This window comes from Lonchura striata, chromosome 1 (genome assembly GCF_050655825.1).
Source record: "Lonchura striata isolate lonStrDom1 chromosome 1, ASM5065582v1, whole genome shotgun sequence".
NCBI lineage: Eukaryota > Metazoa > Chordata > Aves > Passeriformes > Estrildidae > Lonchura > Lonchura striata.
Window position 1 is genome coordinate 114,459,896 of NC_140703.1, and position 12,647 is coordinate 114,472,542.

The following is a 12,647-nucleotide window of genomic DNA, read 5'->3' on the forward strand; positions in this document are numbered from 1 at the left end:
AATTTTTCCTTTTGGATGTCCCCATGGAGGGGCTGGTTTCCTTCAGGGAATTCTTGAGAGGGAGGTCCAACAAAGGAGGAATGGTGTGGCCAGCAGGAGCAGGGAGGTCATTCTGTACCTGGCACAGGGGAGGGCACACCTCAAGTGCTGTGCTCAGCTCTGGCCCCTCAGTTTGGGAAGGACATGGAGGGGCTGGAGCACATCCAGAGGAGGCAACGAGGCTGGAGAGGGGCTGGGAACACAAACCCTGTGAGGAAGCACTGAGGGAGCTGGGGGTGTCCAGTCTGGAGAAAAGGAGGCTCAGGGGTGACCTTGTCACTGCCCACAGCGCCTGGAAGGTGCCTGTGCCCAGCTGGGGCTGGGCTCTTTCTCCAGGAACTGACAGAGCCAGAGGTCACAGCCTCGAGCTGCACCAAGATGTTCCTGGAGCCAGAAAATGCCTGGCAGGATGGGAACAGGAGGGCAGGAGGGCTAGGGGGGAAATCCTGCACCCCAAATCTTTGTACACTGCACAGAGCAGCTTTCAGTAACACAATGGCCACAAATTCTCTGAAGTGTGAGGTATAATTCCTGTTAAATGAGATACAACAGCAGAGAGAGGGACACTGAGTGTGCTGACAGCTTCATGGTACACCCAGATGTGGCTGCAGGAGCAGTACCCATGGCAGGGCCCCAAAATGCTGTGTTTGCATGGAGGAGCTGCAGCAAAGCCAGTGGAGGTCACCTCCAGCTCTTGGTGAATTCCCATGGCTCCATGTTCTGCATCACCTTCAGAGTTCAGGCACTCCCAGGGACCAGCACAGGGGACAGCTGAGCTGCTGGGCTCCCATGTGGAAAGCTGCTCCACATTGTCACCCCATGCCCAAAACCCCCAATCTTCTCACCTTTCAAGCCCTACTTGTGTGACTAAAATATTCAGCCAGTGCTCCTGCTGAATGCAAGCAGTGGGAACACGAGGCAGGAAAGGGAGGAAGGGTGGCTGTGCCCAGCTGGGGCTGGGCTCTTTCTCCAGGAGCTGACAGAGCCAGAGCTCACAGCCTCGAGCTGCACCCAGGGAAATACAGGTTGGATATCAGGGAAAAGTTTTTACAGAAATGGTGATAAAGTTCTGGAGTGGCTGCCCAGGGAGGTGGTGGAGTCCCCATCCCTGGGTGTGTTTAACAAAGCCTGGATGTGGCACTGGGTGCCAGGGTTGGGTTGAGGTGCTGGGGCTGGGCTGGACTCGATGGTCTTGGAGGTCTCTTCCAACCCAGAGATCCTGGGAATTTTGTGAACCTCCCATTTCAGAGCAAGATAAGCTGGAAGGCGCCAGAGCCGCCCGCTGGCTGTTCCAGAGTTCTGAAAGCAACACCAGCATTAGGATGGGGGGAAAAATTACCCAGAGGAGTTACGGGGCCACAATTGTGCCCTGAAGGACTCGAAACAAGGAGAAAGAGCAGCAGCCCTTGGGAAGAGAGGCTGAGCATTCATGGGGTGACCTGGGGCCAATGTTGCAGCACTTTGCCAGGGCCCCTGTTTGTTCTGCCCTTGCTTTATTCGCCCCTGGGGCTGTTTGGGGAACTTGCTTCTCTCCAGTTATCAATTTGCAAGTCTCATGAGTGCTTAGGTCTCTTAATAATCTGGTTTTTGCTAATGTGTATGTTGAGCTTGCAGTCTCTGTTCATTAAAAACAATTTTCTTGTAGAAATAGAGGATAGTTTCAATATTTTGAATCAGCAACATGTGAGGTCCCATGGAGAGTTAGCATTCAGACTTATTAAAAAGATTACTGAAACATTCAAATTAAAAAGATTACTGAAACATTCAAATAAGATTGTTTTCTATTATGTTTCAGAAGCAGAATTTAATATTAAAAACAAATATAGCACTGGGATAGATGCCTAAGGTGCCTGAGTTTGTGCTTTCTAATGGTTTTGCCTTCCCTCTCATCCCCCTTAAAATCTAAAACCCAACCACCTTTGGCAGTGGTGTGTAGTAGACCATAAACAACACTGAGCACAGAATTGTAATTGCAAGTTTAGTCATGAGGTCACTGTGCCCCTCACAGAACTTCAGATTTTGATTACTTTTAAAGACTACATACAAAGCTCATTAGGAATACTAACACAAAAATTCCAGAACTACACAGAAAAAAAAAAAAGGGATTTTTAGTTGATTTTGTTGTTTTTTTTTTTTTTTAATTAAGTACAACTACATTTGGGTTGCACACACTCTGAACCACAGTCCTTGTCAGCATTCTGATTCTCTGCCTGAAAGGCATCAAACACCTCTGCTTTCTACAGAGATTTTGAACTTCTGCTGCCCAAAAAGGCAACCCAAAAAGCAATAATTGAGATTGAATGGGGTTCACTGAAGTGAAGCACAGATGCACTTGGAGTTTTCTGTGCCCTTCCCACCACCTCCAGCAAAGCAAAAGGGGAGATCTGAGGCAGTAGTAGCATAGCAGTGCTTGGAGTATTCCTAATCCCACAGCAAAAAATGCACCAAAAACCAGAAAAAAGTCTTCTGATTGCCAGGAGACCTTCACTGATCAGAGAGTTGCAAGTGCAGGTAAAATCTGGTTGCCTGTACACACCCTTGGGTCTTTCCACAGTGATGCTGATAAATATTGAGGTTCTAAATGGTTTGGACTGGGTATCTGATCCTCTCCTGAGCACACAGCACATCCCCAGCGTGAGTGGCAAATATCCCGAGGAAGGAACACACATTTAAAAGTCTCGTTGCTTCCCATCCCTCGGGCTCCAGCAATCCGAGTAACTCTGACACAGGAAGGACACCTAGTGGGGTTTGGCTTAAGTGCCAACACCACAAAACCTCTTCTGTCAGAAAACGATTCATTATGTTATAAATACATACTATATTGTCGGCTTTTCGCAGATATTAAGATGGATGCTATACGTGTAATGTTAAAATAACTTTGCTTTTATTTCTGCTATTAACAAAAATGTATACATGGAAGTAGTAACTGTTATAGTTATGAGTAAGGTGTCTGTTTAGTCAGGATAACATCCAGTAAACATGTGATAAAACCCTGCTATTGATATGCCAACTATCAGCATCTACTGTCTGAAGAGAATATAGACCAAAGCCCAAACTAAAAGTAATAAAGAAAACAGACCAAAACCACAGCCAAAACCCACATATATTCTAAAAAAAGCAGACCCAAAAAAGAACCAAACAAAATAGTTCCTAAAGTAATTTATATTAAAAAAAGAATATGCATGGAAGTCTATAAATATACAAGGTGATATAATAAAAAAAGTATTTAAAAAGTATTTCTGAAAATAACAGAGTACTCTTAACTAAATCCCAAACACCCGTCTTTAACCCTTTATCTGTCTCCTACTCTCTTTTTATTAAACTTTTAAAATTTTACCAAAAAATTAACCTAATTTTTCACATTTAAAAAAATATTATCACACAGATTTTTTTTTTTTTTTTAATTCAGTTGCTGATGCTACAGAAAAAAAAAATATTCCCAGTCTATTTTCCCAGAAGTTTTCTAAGCTTGGTCACAGCACCCACACACTACCCTGGTTTCTTTCCCTTTCCACCTTCTTTGCCTGGTGTTTCTCAGAGTTTGAAGTCAAGAGATTGCTTGTTTGAATTGATAGAGATGCCACATTTTGAAAGTGTTTCATGCCCTAAGCCCAGATTCCATTGGCATTAACAAGCTCATCAGCATTACTGGCTAGAATGGCTCCGTGGCCAGCACAGCTCCAAACTCCAGGACTGCCACCAATAATTTAAACTGCAGGCAGGCAGAACTTGTCATTCTTATCCCCTGGGAATGACTAGAATATTATCCTGTCAACAGAAAAACAAATACTTGCCTAAAACCTCATTGTTGACTCACTAATACATTATCAATGCTGTTGGCAGGGTTTTTACAGTGAGCACTGTAAAAATCAGTACACAATTTCTATTTTAATAAACAGAAGTAACAACATGAAGACCCTGTAGGATGTAGCCTGATCCTTGACAGATTTTTTTTATTTTCTTTGGTGGGCTAAAGCACTTCTATCCTCTGGATTTCTCTGGATTTTCTGTTTTGGATTACTGCAGCTGCATGAGAAGGTTTTTTTAAAAAACAGCCATCGCTCGTTGCTCGTGTGTCATGCTGGGATTCTCAGTCCACCTTCTGCTTTAGTCCTAAACTTTTATTAGACCAGAACTCTGGAAAAGTTATTTCCTATTTTTATCTCTTCCAGAGTATTGGTTTGGAGCACTATCTGAAACCATAAGGCATTGAGCAGGTAAGATAACAACTTTATCCACTTCACTGCAGATTTAGCTAAAAGAGAAATATGAAGAAATGCCCAGACAGCCCTTCTTCTGTACCTGCAGTACTGACTGTGCTGAGTACCTGTTGCCCTGCTTTTTAAAAGTCTTAAGTTTTCTTTTATAGTTATTTTGAAAGTTTTTAAGTTCTTATAAAATTTCTTTAGCCTTCTGATAATGTTTACATATTTCTACTTGAGTTCTCACACACCTGTTCATGTTAATAATGATTGTTTTGCATTCTTCTTTGTGGAAGGATATAATTGATGGATTGTTGGTTTGGCCAGTGTGGTTGGAGAGGTGGCAATTTCATCCTCCAATCTACTGTCACTTTTGGAATGTTATATATTGCGAGGTCAGAAATAAAATTGGCTTTTTTTTCTCTCTTGAACTCACCAAGCTTCTGTGTACTCATTTCGTGTCCAATAGTGACAAGTACCTACCCAGTTCTTTTCATGTCTCCAGGTAGATCTTGCAGTGATTGATAACTCAGCCTCTGCTCCAGCCTGCTCCTTAATTGCCTTAAATACCTCTTTCATCATATTCCCTCTGCTGGCTCCCAAATTTGAGAGGCAGACAAAGCCAGGGGAATGATGTTTGATGGCTTCAAAGTAAAATAGACTCAGAGACAGGAAAACCTCTTCCCACCCCTCCCAGTCAAAGCTATATATGCTTTAAGAGGGGATTGACTGGGGAGGGCCATTTCTCCTGCTCTCTCTGATGGTAACACAAAGCCAAAATCTTCCCAAAAAAGCAGCACAAGCCTGAGGCAGGTCAGAGAAGGAGAAGATTAATGGAGAAGCAGCACTGTGGGAACCCAGGGCACAGAAATATCACCCTGTCTGCTCTGGGGTGTTCTGACCCCCAGGGCAGCTCTGACTTTGAGCCTTGTTCATGGAGAAAACTTCCAAAGCCTCAAGGTAAACCAGAAACCACAAAAGTGTGAAATGGATTGTAGAGGTTGTAAAGAGCAGTGTAGTATGTCACATGGGTGAGAAATTTAGGTTTTAGGATTTTTAGTATGTTATAGATGGGTTAAAGATGGAGGATACAGGGTGTTGTCTCAGATTCCTTTCTTCTCTCTTCTTCTGCCTCTTTCTTCTTGGGTTTAGGTGGTATCTTGTAATTGGGTAGAAAAATCTACATTACGAGTCTTTAGAGGTCAGTTATCAAGTTAGAAAAGAAAATAAGTGTCACTTCCTTAATTGGGTAGTTTAGTTTTTGATTAGACTTAAAATGACCTTGCAACACGAAGTTGTTGGCCATTTTTTGTGCTGTTTTCATGCATGCAAGGTTTGGACACAGTGTGCTGCAGTTTTGATAACAATAAACAAAAACTGAAGACCAAAAAAGTCCAATGCATCTCTCATTCCTGACACAAAACTGCTCCAAGAGAATCTTCCCTGCCCAGGGAGCCCCCAGGGAGTTGCCAAACTTGGGGCCCACAAACTCACACAGCACCAATATAGTCTAAACTGAGAGAATTCCAGTTTTTCATACTGGGAAGATGCCAATGTGAAATGGGTAACTGAGGCACTGTTTAGTCTTTCTCTTGGGTGGATTCACCAAAACGGGCAGGGCAATTCACTGGTGTAACAATACTGTTAAATTTTTACTGTGTGAAATCAAACTTGCTCCATTTTAAGTTAAATCCCTGAGTGAAGAGAGGGTACAGGAGCACAAGGGACAGACCAAGGTGACAGGGCCACCACCTTGGCTCCCACACCCAAGCCCAGTCGTGTCCCTGACTGGAGATCAGGATGCTGCTCCTTCGGGGAGTTAAGGATGCCACACTTCCCATCACCTGGGTGCCAGGTCAGCCTTGCTGAAGGAGATTTCCCTCCTCCACCCTGCTCAGTGCTCCTGCAGAATGAGCTGCCCTTGTCAGATCAGAGCAGCACAGAGGCTCCATTGTTCCCCAGTTCTTGCAGGGCTTTGTGTTACACCGAGTGTGCAGTTCAGGCTAGGACACTCTCCGGTCATCCCTCCAGAGTGGCAGGCTATGAAATTCAGAGCTTTGTGAGGAAAGTAGAGATAGGATGAGCTGTCAGAGCATGAATTAATACCTCTCCACACTGCTGAATGCAGTGAGCCCTGCTGCTGTTTCTGTGAGCAGACACGATGTGCTCTGTGCTGAAAGAGTCACAGCAGTTTCCCTGGGTGGCTTCTGTTTGTGTGCTGTCCCCACAAGAGAACTATCTTCCCATGGAGAAGTCTCCATACATTACCAAGAGGGACTTCTCTCCCTAAGGGAACTGAAGAAAGACTATTTTAGAGGTGGTAAACTGACTGAAATTTTAGGTTTTGTTTCTTTACATTGTCAGTGGGAAAGAAAAGGTTGTAGGGGGAGGAGAAGGGTCCTGAAGATTTTGTTCTGATTATTATTACCCTTTCTTTTAGCTATTGTTAATAAATTTTTCTTTATCCCCTTTTAAAGTTTTGAGCCTATCTCACAGCAGGAAGTGAGTAAGGACATTCTAGTGAGTGCACTGGTGACTGGCCAGCACTGAACCCACCACATTCACAGGTGTGTTGGCTGGGAAAACTCAAATTGGTGAGCCAAAACCACTACAGGCATCACCAGTGCTTTTTTTTTCCTGTCACACACCCTCAGCTGTGTGCCAGGAAAGGTCCCCTGTAATTACACCCCAATGAAAAAGCAGAGATCTGCTGGGTTAGCTCCTTTTCAGTGCTCTCTAAGCCTTTGCTCAGTGCTAAAACACCACTGACCAACTTGTTCCATCTCCCTCCTTGAAGGCCAGGACTTTTCCAGACCCTTGATGTTGGGGATAAGGGTTCTTCAGGGAAAGTGAGCAAGCCTTGCCCAGCTCCTTGTTTAGAGCAGCTCATGAACCATCACTGGAATCACAAACTGACAGATAGACAGTCACAGCCTCTGCTTCTGCCCTGAACCTTGGGGATCCTTCCCAAACATCCTCTTGGCAAAGGGTAGAGACTGTGCCAAAAAGTTCCTGCATTTCCAACATTTATCAGGATAAAGAGCAGAGACTGTGCCAAAAAGTTCCTGCATTTCCAACATTTATCGGGATAAAGAAAGATTATCAGCAGATAAGATGGGGAGGGGAGGATTAGCCTGTAAAGGTCATGAATACAAGGCAGGCTCAATGGTTGAAGATTTTTTCCTGTGCTGGCAGGACCCTACAATCTCCCCTCTGCATCCTCTGGCCACCCATTATTCCATGGGGTTTCATCATCAGGAAAATATCTCCTGCCAGGCTGTTTTCTTCTCTTTTACAATGCTTCCCTAGCTGGCTTCAAAACTTGAAAGAGTTGCCAGTTCTTTTGCTTTTATCACAGTAGTCCCATGCTGTTGTTTTTTTTTTTTTTAAATTCAAATATAAACTCCCAAAGGCAAGCTCTTATGCAGGAATCTCAGGTTTCATTTAACAGCAATAATAATATTTAAATATTTCTAGGTGTTAGAATTGCTAAAAAATATCCTGAAGATTAACAATGTAGCATAAGACACAGAAAACCAAACATTTTAAAAAGAGAATGAGATTGTTCATATCCCAAACAAAATTATTTTCCCCCACCTGGAGGGAATAAAAGAGGATGAAGCTTGAGTCAGTGTTGACTGTTGGGGATTAATAATTCTGAATTTTACAGTTATTTTTACAAATAAAATCAGATCAGTCTAACAAAGTTGAATCCTCTCATGTAAAAGGAGGAGGGATGGTTCTAAATCTTGTTTATTGTTCTAATTCCTGTTACAAATGCCTCAGAATAACTGAAAATTAACTCTGCCTTGTTTTTGCTATTGTTTGCACAGCACTAGGAGAGCACCAGACACTTTACAAATGCTGGAGGCTGACTTCAATAACTGCAATATGAACACATGACCTTTACATGAGGGGTGGAAGCTGAGAATTCTTTAATTATGGTCTCTGACTGGTCCCAGGCTGTACCTTTTGCTAAGCTGAATAGCACCAGAGGTACAAAACCTTGCTTTGTGCAGAACTGGCACCAGGGGAAGGCAGGCAGGTCCAGGCCCACAATGGCTTTCCTGTTCCTCCAGGACAGCTGGTGTCTTCAAAATGCTCCAACGCCATCAATTCCTCGCGTGTCTCTCACACAAACGCATCACTGGGATCACCTCACCCCAGGGACTCTTTCAAAGAGTTGATTTACTGCAGCCCCACAAAGGCACTGTGAACCCTCAGTGAGGCCACACCATTGTACATTTTACCACCTTAACCAGCAGCACCAAGACAGGACTTTCCAGAGGGCACCCAGCACACACAGCCTCCAATTCAGGCAGTGATACCCCAAAGTGAGGAGTGGCCAACAGGACTAGGTGCAGAGAGCAAGTTCACAGGCTGGTCTAGACACAGCAGCCACTAAGGAGTTTGGAATTTCATTTATTTATGTATTTAGTTAATAAGGTCCCCTAAAGAGTTGCATTTACAAACCACCACAAGTCCTGAACCCCTTCAGCTCTGCCATTCACTATTTCAGTGCACAGCATCCAGAGGAGAAAACACAAAACTGCTCAGGGCACAGAGTCAGGATCTCAAAGTGAGACTCAGCCAAAGGAATTCTCATCCAGGAGATGCCTGAAAAAGGCACAATTACAGCTTCAACATGGAATTTATTGAGGATGAAGTATTCACAATATTCCACTTGCCTGTTAAGCAGTCGTGCACTAATTTGTGAATATGACAGACTTTTAACGACAAAGGAAATTTGGAAGCATGTGAAATCCACAATTCCCTGGAGATCTGTTGCAGCTTTGCTTTTAATCTCCTCCAATCTACATAGAGTAAAAAAGTGAAAGACAAATACTTGAAATTATGAGTTTGGACCCCACTGGGGTGAGCTGAGGGCACCTGTGGCTCTCAAATGCTGTTAGCCAATGTCAGAGTCTGTTGGCAGTGTCCCATATCCACCTGCATTCCTCTGGCTGCATCCCCCCCTTCCTGCAGCTCCCAGCAGCCAGGCAAAATCACCAGCCACACTCTGAGCCCTCAAATCCAACAATTTCCTTTTACTAAAGCAAAAGTCAACCTTTTTCACCCCCCACCTCGTTTTGAAAGGTGCCCACGGGCAGGTTCACGGTGAAAAGACAGAAAGCAAAACCAAAACAAAAAGGAGAATAACACTGAGCTGCTTTCATTCTCACCTGCTGTCTCATGGAATAATCCTCCAGGTGAGGCCCCTCCTGGCACAGGGAAGTTGCAATAATTGCATCTTTTAGCCCAAAATGTACATTGCCTTTTAAGAAAACAGCAACACACACAATCAAAAACAGCAAAAGAGAAACTTCCTACAACTTCCTCACTCTATACAACTTCTGAGAGCACTGAAAGGGAAACACAAAGCACCTGGAAAACCTTTAAAAATCACAGCTGCAGGAAACCTCCTCGCATGATTGATCTATAAAGGTCTGACTGCAGAAAAACAAAAGTAGTTTCAGCTGTGTTTGAAGGCAAGTCACAAGCTTGAACGGGGTTGTTGCTGCATTGAAATTTTGTTTTTTCTGTGGTGGACAGGATGCCTTTTGCAGTAGAGGAACGAGTTCAAACATCTTTCAGGATTTATCCAAATTAGCGTGTGGCAATAGAGTGTGTGTCCCCTCCATACCCACTGCTCCATCTCTCTTGATACAGTTAATGAGACAACGAATTACAATTAATTAGATTACAGTTAGTAAAGACGAAGGAGCAGCTGGGAATTTTCTGTGGCAAGTGACTGATATGAGGTGGCACTGCAACCTCCCTGCTGCTGCCAGGCAAATTGACAAGGGGATGCCCCATTCCTGGAAGGGTCCAAGGCCAGGCTGGATGGAGCTCTGAGCAGCCTGGGATAGTGGAAAGTGTCCCTGACCATGGCAGGCAGGGGCTGGAACTGGATGATCTTTAAGGTCCCTTCCAACCCAAAATATTCCACGTTTCCTTGTTTCTGTCACAATGGCCCATCAAACGTCACCTGCAGAAATTTGGGGTATTTTGCCTTGCTGAAGAGCGGAGTTGATTGTGCTTGCTAAAGTATTTGGTTCTGTAACCTTTCAGTCCTGACAGGGCAAATCACTCGCTCGTGTGAGAAGTCGAAGCCCTGCTGTGGCTCCAGCAATGGTTTAAATTCTGTGTCCAGGTGTGCTCCAGAGGGAGCTGTTTCACTCTCTTGTTCTAGTGCTCCTTCTCTGCTTTGCTTCACAGCCACCCTTTGTGCTTCCACATCCCAAACTGTCTCCTTTAGAGCATCTCCCTTTCTATTCCCCTGCTGCTCCTTCACACAGCCACCTTACCCACAGCCTTGCTCCCCTGGAAAGTCCCGTGTCTTTCGAGGCAAAGTTTTGTCACTTGCTCCTCTGTTTGCCTCTATCATCTCTGCTGCTTCAAGCCCTGTGGCAAGCACATTTCTCTCCCTCTCAGGATTTTTCATAGAGGTGCACAGAGAGAAATGAAAGAGAAAACAATTTCTATTTCTGCTCCTTGTTTTTCCTATGCGGAATGTGTTTGGAGAATTGTTTACCTGGGGTGATTGCTTGGCTGGATTCTGGTGAGGATTGTTTGAGCCTGATGGCCAATCCAACCCACCTGGGGCTGGACTCTCAGAGAGGGTCACGAGTTGTGTTAGAGTCAGAGAAAGTAGCATGTAGTTTTAGCATCCTCCTTTTTATTTAGTATATTCATGTATTTTGGCATAGTTATAATAAAGAAATCATCCAGCCTTCTGAATTGAGTCAGACATCGTCATTTCTTCTCATTGGGTTCGCCTGCATTTACAATAAAGCCCCTCAGCATCCAACTCTCATCCTCCCCCAGTCACCCTGCAGTGCCTGTGGAACTGAAATATTTGATATTTCATTGATACAACTCTGAGGTGAAGGGTCCTGCACAGTTCAAGGCATCTTCAGTCAGATGAGAGCAGTGTTAGAAAACAGGTCAGTTCCCAGAATTTCCCTTCCCTGCTCCTCCTCCCTGTGCAACTTTTGGTTCTGAATTTATCTGGGCTGGAAGTAAATAAGTAAAAAGGGAAAGGAAGAGGAGATTTATGCCTACTCATCACAGAATTTACATCAAGGCCATGCTGCCACATCTGCAGAGATGCTGTGGCCAGTGAGTGACCAGCCAAGGACAAGGAGGATTCCTGAGGCAGAACTTCTCTACCATAGGCAACATATTCCTGCAACCCAAGATTTGTGTGTCTGTTTTTAGGCCTGAAATTTGAAATTGATCTGTCACCTACTACAAATTAGAATTTCTTTGTGTGTACATCGCTCTTTTATCTGAATCTCTACCCCTTCCTCTAAGTCCTTCCAAATTGGTTGCCATAAGTCCTTGGAGCAGTAAGTTCTTTCTTTGATTAGGCAAAGATGACAATTCCTGCTTCAGTGTAGTGGTGGAAGCACATGATAAATGTGAACTTTTTCACTGTTTAGTGAACTTCCTTGGAGAAGAGAGGGAGTTGGTCAAAACTAACAGAGCAATCTTTGCCAACATGGAAGTGAAGTCATGCATATTCAGGATATTTAACTTTTGGAAAAGCTAATTTATAACTAATAGTTCATTTTCATTGCAGTACTTGGAAAAGCAGCCATGGAATTGCCATTGGTGGTAATATAAAAACTGCAGCTAATTTCACAGGGAACATTCTTATTCACCAGGTTAATTCTAGCTGAGGGTATTTAATTCTGCCAATCTTGTCCTCAAGTGGCTGATTCTACAGGGAAGGAAATGAAATATACTGAGAAGTGGCCTCAGAAGCAGTGGGTAATTGGAATGCAAACTAAAGAGAATGGTAAAACTCAGCTAGCAATCCTGCAAGTTGGATTAGGAGGGTCCATCCATGAGGATGACACAGATGACCTGGTGTTTAGGCTGAGGTTATAGGCTGGACTTTACCAGAAGCCCCTGATCACATTTTCCACAGGCATGAATTTAATTCAGTAATTGAGCAAAATCACTTTCTTCCTCTTTCTCTTTCCTCTTTCTTCCTCTTTCTCCCTCTTTCCTCTACACCCAGACCCATGCTTCCAAATTCAGTTCCAAGCCAGGACAGCAAACAGTGCTTGAGTTTTTAGCAGTTGCTTGATCACTTCATTTTCATGTCAAACTTCATCTCAGCCTGATTTTTCTTCTCCAACAGCAGCTACAAAATGCTGGAATTCAAATACTCAACATATAAAAGGGATAGGATTAATACTAACACACATAAGAGATTAAATAACCATGTGGTTGTTAATCGGAGGACTTTTTACCTAGCAGTTTGCTCACAGGCAGAAAGTTGTATCTGTAAATTATATATAGACAATCTCTTAACAGTATCTCCTCCATGAAATATTGATTTGAGGTGATTTCTCCATCATTTGCCAGGTGGTCTCCAAAGGCCACCTTGGCAGT

General features: G+C 43.7%; 1 long non-coding RNA gene across 1 annotated transcript; it reads right to left on the minus strand.

The window, feature by feature from the left end:
• Positions 1-8,647: 8,647 nt before the first annotated feature.
• Positions 8,648-11,278, minus strand: LOC146768838 (uncharacterized). The gene is made up of 3 exons (XR_014957143.1): positions 10,550-11,278; positions 9,425-9,516; positions 8,648-9,055 (listed from the first exon to the last, which is right to left on the minus strand). It is a non-coding gene; the product is annotated as an uncharacterized LOC146768838 (long non-coding RNA).
• Between the last annotated feature and the right edge of the window lie 1,369 nt (positions 11,279-12,647).